This window comes from Lycium ferocissimum, unplaced genomic scaffold (genome assembly GCF_029784015.1).
Source record: "Lycium ferocissimum isolate CSIRO_LF1 unplaced genomic scaffold, AGI_CSIRO_Lferr_CH_V1 ctg14780, whole genome shotgun sequence".
NCBI lineage: Eukaryota > Viridiplantae > Streptophyta > Magnoliopsida > Solanales > Solanaceae > Lycium > Lycium ferocissimum.
The window spans coordinates 11,019-19,937 of NW_026715655.1; the positions used below are offsets into that span (position 1 = coordinate 11,019).

General features: G+C 35.3%; 1 pseudogene; it reads right to left on the bottom strand.

Moving 5' to 3' along the window:
* LOC132042373 (protein TPR3-like) lies at window positions 1-8,867 on the bottom strand (annotated as a pseudogene).
* Between the last annotated feature and the right edge of the window lie 52 nt (window positions 8,868-8,919).

Sequence of the window (8,919 nt, forward strand, 5' to 3'; positions counted from 1 at the left end):
ACTAACTTTGTATAATCATTTCGTCATCGTCTTTAGATGGCACGTGAGCCATCTACCTTCAGACTCTGGAGGTTCAACAACGACTACTCCACCATCGTTTAAACCCAAAGCAAACTGGTTTGGATTTTTAGGATGAGCAGCTACCACCAGAGGGAACACATAAGAACTGCATTTGGACAGTAAAATGACTAGTCAATACAAAAATCAGTGAAAGCCAGTAACATAGGATTTGCATGTAAATATTTTCCTTTCTAACATTCTTCTGGTTCTTTTTTATTTTTTTATTTTTATTATACGCTCAATGTTTGTAACGCAAAATTAGTGCAAAAATAGAATACTGTTCATTCTTGCTCAAGTTTAGTATACACAAGTAGAAAGGCAGAAGCTATCTAAACAAGCCACAGTAAAGAAGTAGCTGCAACTACAAATAAATTTCTTTTATAAAAAATTCATATACCGCTTGAAACATGATTTTCTATGATTCCCAGGTTATGAGTCATACTGCATCATGATTGAAATACTTAAATGCATATCAAGAAAGTAAAGTAGGAGAACAGTTGTCATATTTAACATGAAATAAAATAACCCAATGAATGCAAAATTTGAGTCCTCCCAGATCCCAATAAACTATAAAGCATATCAAATTACCTGAGATCTGAAGTACAGAGTATCAAAACGAATCCATCTTTCATAACGGCATATATCCACTGACTATCACATGAGAATGTTGCATGTGAAATTCGCGCACATAAGTTTTTGATAATCCACTGGCAAATATGACATCAAAAAATTGTTTATTATTGTTGATATGGAAAGAAAAGAGTATATCTTTGGTTTTGCTTTCTTTTTTATTTCATATCAGGGCCGGGGATTAAAGAGAGAGAGAGAGGAAACCTGCTTGACACATTCTAGTTTTGTTGTTTCATAGATTGCAATTTGAGTCTCATGTACAACAAGGAAGCGTTTCTCATCTCGGTGAAATTGGATGAAGGTCTCTGATAGTTCTGTTGGTAACCAATCAGGAGAGATCAGCAACATTGTACTTCACTTCCTCTCCCAGTTTGGTGAATCCCACACCACTATCTGGGAAAGTGAAAGAAACCAAGTAGAAGAGAGTTGGTTCTTCCATGTAAGAGAGTTGCTATATATATGGTCCTTTCAAATGACTACCAATATATCCTATGTTCTCATTTATCACAAAGAAAACAACTATGCTTCAATCTTAAACTAAGTGTGGTTGGTTACATGAATCTTTTAAATCCACGCTGCTTTTGCTTTTCAATTCAATACGCAATAATTCAAATGAGGGGTTAGAGGTTCTCATTTATATAACAGAATTAACTATCAAATAGGACACAAAATGTGCTATTAGACACTACAAAGTTAACTTGTAATATATAGCAAATCAATTCTCAGCTTTTTTCTAATGGATGACAATAATGGTGAAGGAAAAAACCTGAGAGTCTGCTCCTGAAGAAACAAGCACATTCAGTATATTAGAGAAGGTGAGTCCGGTAATCCTTTTAAAATGTCCCTTAAGCATGCTTATGACCTGCAAGATCAAATGAAAAAAAAAAAAAAAAAAATCAACTTTCCCTGGTCTTCATATATTGGACACTTTCCTCAATGGGAAGTGAGAGATAAATCTGATACTTCATCCAAACGGACACTGTAGACAATGATTGTCGAATCATCCATCCCTACAACAATCACATTGTTATCAGAGGGGTGACAAGCAATACATGTTGCTGCAGGTATAGGAGGCGTGATACTTTTCATTTTCTGTAGTTATCAAGGACAACAAGGAATGGTTAATGGAACCAATAATTGCAGGATGAAATCTCTAAGCTCTGGGGCATTTCAATATTAAAGTAATAGTTCTTCAGGAGAAATATAAATTTAAGCATCATGCAAGTGAAGCATAAATGAAGAGCATAAAGCAAATCGTGGATTAAAGAAAAACAAATCACATGAAAGAGTGGCAGTGCCTGTTGTCAATTTTGATTCTTGAAAATTTCAATTCCATCACTCTTAACACTTACAGTAACTAACATGATTTGATTACTTCAGTTTGGTACTGAAGGCAATTTTCATGGGCAGAGGAATGGATATAGGGAGGGAGAAGCATTTCACTGAGCAGCGCATAAACTTCATTTTCATGTAATCACTTTAAACATGGGAATATTAAAGCAAATCCTGGATGCCGAATTGCAAAGAATCATTCTTGGTTAAAAGCAAGGTGAAACTGCTATATATCGCTGTTGTCAGACTGTTGGTGATATCTGTTGCCATAGTTGAGGAGTGCATTTTGTTGTTGCCTACAGCAATAAACAATGTTGGTCAGCCGACAAATGTAAATTTTTAAGCCGTTTTTTGATAGGCTGAGGAAATCAATGAAACAACCAATATGGAAGCTGAAGCAGTGGCAATCAAAGAGGCTTTATACTACTGCATTCTTAGAGGATATGATCATGTGATAATGGAAACTGATTCCATTACAGATGAAGCCGATGTTGGAAGGAAAAAGCAGCATACCATGGCATCTCATCACAGTGATTGAAGATATACAGAAGTTCATGCAGCTTTGAAATGTTCATATGCAACATATATATAGAGAAGGCAACAAAATTGCAGATTATTTGGGAAACCTTGCTTTGGATACAGGCAGCAAACTGGAGTTCAGAAAATTTCAGGACTTCCCAAGCATAGGAAGGAAGCTCATCAACATGGACAAGATGCAATTCATAAGTTTGAGGATCAGAACCAAGAAGATTCAATGATTATTACAAGTATAATAATTTGGATTTACTGGATACACACAAGTGATATGGAGGTCAATGTATTAAGTCTAAATCATGTAATAGGAAGGGAGAGCTTCACAAGCTTGAACTACAACTTAGTTATAATTTATCTTCTGTTAGCTAGTTCTTATTTTGAACATGATGTAAGATGCAATTGTGAGGCCTTTATCAATAAAATTCACCAGTAGGCCTCTCCTATTGGTATATTAAATTTTTTTTTTTAAAATAGAAGAGATGTATAAGCCATTTTCTTAAAACTACCTGGACAGTCATATTAGAACCACTCTTCGACCATTTCCAGAGTAGATGAATATCATCTGTGACTAAGGCCAAAAGCGTATCTCCTGCATGAGTATACATCAACCTCCACACCTGCAATCATTGATAGTAACTTCAATAAGAAGTTTCCTCATTTTTAAGTGCTAATTTTTTCACAGAACTCAAATGTTTGGAGAAGTACGAGATTTTCCATTCTACCTGGAACCAATTAATTCTTCTGGATGTTAAAAAAGGACATTGACATAAATACTGATTTTAGGGCCATAGGTAAAGTGCATTCTTGGAAGAACCTGTGGTAGAGACATTTATGAATTAAAGGACTTTTAGATCTTTCCTTAATTATCAGTGACTTTGCTAGAATGCCTAAGAAGGACAATTTAAAAATCCTACGCATTTAAGCACTCATATAATTATGAGATTTAAATAATCAAAGAGTGACTTGCACATGATTTCATACCCTATTTGTCTTCACTTCTGAGGGGAGCCTCAAAGATTGACATCGTGAAACTTGAACGACCTTAGAGATGCTCTGATTCCCTAATATCTTGTGAGGCTCCATACATTCCAGGTTATATGCTGTCTTTTCCTGCACAGCACTCCATCAGTTTGACAAGTCACTAAAATAGCTATGTCTATAATTTGGTTTTATATGTTTGAAAAAGGTGGAAGCTAAAACAAATAGGACAGAGATGGAATTAAATATATCAGAAAGAATTGACTGGAAGAAGAACCACTAAAGAATTATAATAGAAAACTTCAGTTTCTTTCAACACACACCAGAGGGACAATGCGATCAGTTGAGCTAGTATTAGAAGGACCGCCAAGGGAATAGCTTGCAAGCTGCAGACAATAATAAAAAGTTGAGCATAATTTTTTTCTTATCTTGAGAAAAATTATCAAGTTTGACATGCAGACCTTTCTGATAGAATCTGATAGATATCTAGAGGCTTCCAATGAAGTTTTAAGCAAAAAGCGGCCACAATCATTTGCCAAGATTTTGATCCTGCCATGACCACAAAGACAGCCAATAGAGTGCCTTCCTTGTTGAATCGGAAATATGGACTTGCCTTGAGAAAGAAAACAAGAATTTCAGACTGTGTTATACTTCAAATGCAAGTACAATTAAAACAAGCGATTTGCATAAGCATGTACTTATATCAAACTTGATAACATCCTCCACACTTTCTTGTTTTTATTTTTAAGTATTTGTACTTGCATTATTGAGTGATCTTAGTGTCAACTTCAGCATTGACACAGAAAATAGAAACAAAAGGGAGAAAAAGTATATCTGCTAGGATTCTGATAAAAAATATATAGCTAGTAGAGTACATACAGGTAGGACTCCACCAATATCGACAGCTGTCAAAAGTTGAGGATCATTTACATTCCAAACTTTGATTACATGGGAATCTCCAGCAGCCACATACTTATTGCTGTTGATGTCAAATTGCACAACACCTAAAGAAAATCTGCTAAGTCCGAGGTAGCTCCTTGCTATGTAACCTTCAGTTTCATCCCATTCCACTATATGCGAGTCTCCGTCTTTATTAGTCCCACATGAAAAAAGCCTACAAGCTTCAAACTAAGTTTAACTAATCCTTCCAAATAAACCAAAAGCAGAAAAGAATGACATAAGTTCAAGAGTCTGGGTAATCACCTTTTACCATCAGCACTGTAAAGCATTCTCATGCAACAATGACCAGGAGCCTCAAAAGAAACCCTTGGTCGTCCCAGTTTTCAAATAACCACGCTTTTATTTTACCATTAGTTGATGTTGAAAATATAAACTGAGGCAGAAAAATCAATCAGAATGCTCTAAATACTTAATAGAAAGCAGCAAATAGCAGCTTTTGCAGTATGAACAGGTAGGTATGATTACATGAATATCTTCCTTCTGATGAGCGCACAGAGAGTAAACAGGGGCTCCATGACCTTCAAAAGTATATTGTATGGCACCAGTTACGGTATTCCAGACCTTCAAATAGTGCAGTTAAAGATTAGCAATTTCTCTGTTACGATTCAACTATTTAACCATGGACACCAAATTAGAATTCGTGGTGTAATACACTGTTGTATTTAACTCATTCAACATGTAACTAACCTTGACCAACTTGTCCTCACCACAGGTTATGACAAATAGTTGGTTATCTGGCTTAGAAAATGCAAGATCATTTACACTGCCAGAATGGGCCTCAAACTGAGAAAGTAAAATCTTTTTTAGAAATAAAGCAAAAACACACAAACAAAAAGAGAAGGAGAAAATTAAGCAAAGATGATTTTGCAGAAAATTACCTCCAGATATTTTTCAGCTTGGGTATTATTATTATGATAATAATATAGTTGAACAATGCTTTTGGAGTATGCAACCCCTGTTCATTGGTTCCAAGTTTAAAGCAATATTAACAGAACAGAGCACCAAATTCAGATAATAAGTTCCTCTCCAAGATCCAAAAATATGAGACATACCAAAGAAACAGCCATCAGAACTCCATAGGATTCGATTGACTGAGATATGCAGATCTACGGTTATACTTTCCTGAACAATTATGGACACCACCTTTGGTTACAGTACGAAACTAAATTTCACTTTTAAATATCAGTTGTAACTGATCATACCAGAAATGCATATGAAGCAGCTTTTACTTTCCAGATCATACAGTTTCTTGAACTAACATCCCACAGCTCTATGCCTCCAAAACTGTCTCCAACTGCAAAATAATATACACTAGCAATAAGTTTCATGATTCGAAACTTTATCACAAATATATCATTTTACGAACTATAAATTCCTTCTCAATGAAAAACCTAGCAGAAGAGTCTGTTGAATAGGGTGAAAATCCATTGTGGTTGGAGAATGGTCGATGTTTAAAACACGTGCAACGACATTGGGAAAGTCATCAGAGAGGTCAGACGATGCATCCTGATTTTTCCCAGCAACAGTTGTGGATAACACCTTCTGCATGAATATAAGTATTAAATAATTCAAATTTACTGATAGGCAACTAAGCCATCAAATGAGGACCGTGCACGATCACCTCTTAAATTGGGAGAAAAGAATAACTATGCGTGTTAAAAGTACATCACCTTATTCATATCCCCTCGAGAGCTTACATCATATAAATTACCAGAATCCTGAACGGCCTTCGAAGTCGTAGCTAACCAGAACAACAACGCGAAAAATTCAGTTAAAACAAGAGTGACATTATTGTTTAGCAATATATAGTACTTCAACTGCATAGTAGGTTCATCAGGTTTCATGGATCAGCAGCCTCACCAGAACCCATGTCATCCGTTACAATGGAAGAATTAGAGAACATTTGTGGAAAAGCTAGTTTTGCAACCGGTATGGTTTTGCTAGGCTGAGGAAAAAGAATTCAAACATTATTGGGAAATGTCGTCTGCAAATGTGGAGTAATGCTATAATATAACAAACACTTCCAAATAAGTCACCCTTGGCCTTTGCTCAGAAAGCTTAACCGATTGATCTTCAGGTTTGGGACACTTATGATCTCTGAAGAGTGTTTTGATCTCTGGTTCTGGCTGAGGATTTTCACACTGAATATGCTGCCAGTTCAAGCTGTATATATTGAGATAATATCAGCTCTTTGCAAACATCCATAAAGCTATAAATAGGAAATAAAGACATTATCGAGTAATGAAAGGAGAAAAAAAAATACTCAGGTTAATTAGATTATATTGTAGTTGCTGGAGTTTCAACTAGTCAATATGAATAAGCAGATTACAGAAAAGAGAGAGAAGACAGAAAACAGTAAGATACTTACTACCTTTGATTAATTAGACGGCGCAATCTTGCTTTGTCTAATTCTGGAAATTTGACTCTCCCCTGAAACTGGGGGCTTGATTCAATGACAACCTTAAGTTCCTTCATCATGCGTTTCCTAGCACATATTATGTCTCCATAAAGAGCAAGAGGAGCATATTCTCTGCGCATAGAATTAACAATAATCAAGAGTTTCTTGTCAGGCGTCTTACTTCTACAATTATATCACAGACAATCACAATTGATAATCAGTTAATCCAACCTGAAGTCATCCAATGTAAGAAGCTGAGCCATCTCTCTATAAAGCTCTTCATTTGACTCGGCAAACACTTTAAGATCTTTCCATAGGATGTCTAGAGCAGTTCTATGATCTTGCCTATCCCCGGAATCAATTATATATAAGAACTTTATCCAAACTTTTGCCTTATAAGAATGCATATTACATCTGAATTCTGATAATCACAAGATTACCTGTCGAGTGTCTCAAGGAACTTTTGTTTCCTTATCTCGAAATACATTTTTAAAGAATATTTGTTGTCACTGACACCAGTGAAACTTGAAATGTAATTCTCAGTCTCATCCCAATTGCCACTGAGCACCAGAGCTTCAAAATGTTCTATGTCAAAGAACAACCCTGTCTCCTGCCCTAACCTATTTCACAATTTTACAACTCCGATTAAAATACACAAAATGACTCTTATTCTATTAGGCATCCATTGAAGAAAAAGAAGTAAAATGGAACTCACATGTGAGCAGTTTTCGTAAGGTTCTCTTCACTGCAGAACTGCAGTATCAAGAATATAAGGTCTTTACTGAGAGACATAGTCTAACTGAGTTCTTTCTTCCTTTCAAAACCTTCAGATAAACAGGGAGATCAGTAAGAAGGATACAGCATATGACATGTGCCTTCACGGGAACGCAGTAGCTTTTGTTTAGACCCTGTATATATACTAACAAATCTACTAAATATCTATAAATATTTGACTGCAAACACAATTATTATAATATACAAACTCGAGATCCACCTCTGAGTGAATGATAGTTAAACTAGAGAGGTCAAAACTGGCATACACAAAGATTATGGTAGATAAAGTGCACTTTCAATCAAGAATATTGAGGTGTCACAATAAAATGACCAACAACAATACTGGATAATAAGTTGTTACTGCTGAAGTGAGTGTGGAATGCAAAGGAAATTGGCAACTTTCCTTCCTATGAAAATTAGCACAACAAGAAAAATATCAAATTGTTTGTATGTGAATTTAACCAACACAAACAATGCATCTGAAGATGCACTGAGAAAACAAGATTAAAAAACCGATAATAACAGTAATCAAGCAATAAGAAATCGTTTAATCCAATAATCCTCCACTCTAATTCAATTCCACCTGAAATGACCAAAATCAAGAACGTGAAAAACAAACCAAAAAAAACATTTCGACTCATTAATGTCACAATTAACCTATGCAGATAGAAACATACAGCAGAGTAAAACAACAAAGGGGCTAGATAAGAAAGGTTCTCAATTGCTCAAAACTGAAGAAAATTCAACAAACCGACTACCAAATAACAAAGGATGAACACTGGATCAAATACCATCCAGAGTCTCCTTTCACTTCTTTTGTCGATCAAATCAAACCCCCAAAAAAAAATAAAAAAAATGTAAAAGAAACCAAAAAAAGAACTTAAAAGACTCACAAACTCCCGGAAATGAAAAAGACTGGAAATACAAGAATGTCATTGTGAAAAGTGCCCTCAAGTTATTCAAAATATACAAACAAATAATCAGAAAATTGTGCCTACAAACCTACCTATCTATAAACCTATGGAAAAGGTCTGCAGTACTGTGCAAAAGAATGAGGAAAGTTGGCAGATAGTAGTTTCTTTGTAGACAGAGAGAGACTTCAGATGAATAAGTTAGTTCCTTATTGATAAGTAGACACTTATAAGTAGCACCCCTTATATGACAGACAAGCTTTGTAGATTTGTTTGTGTTTGAAATGTAGTTTTGGTTCCGGTATGATTTTTTGGAATCTATATCTATCTATATATCTATAT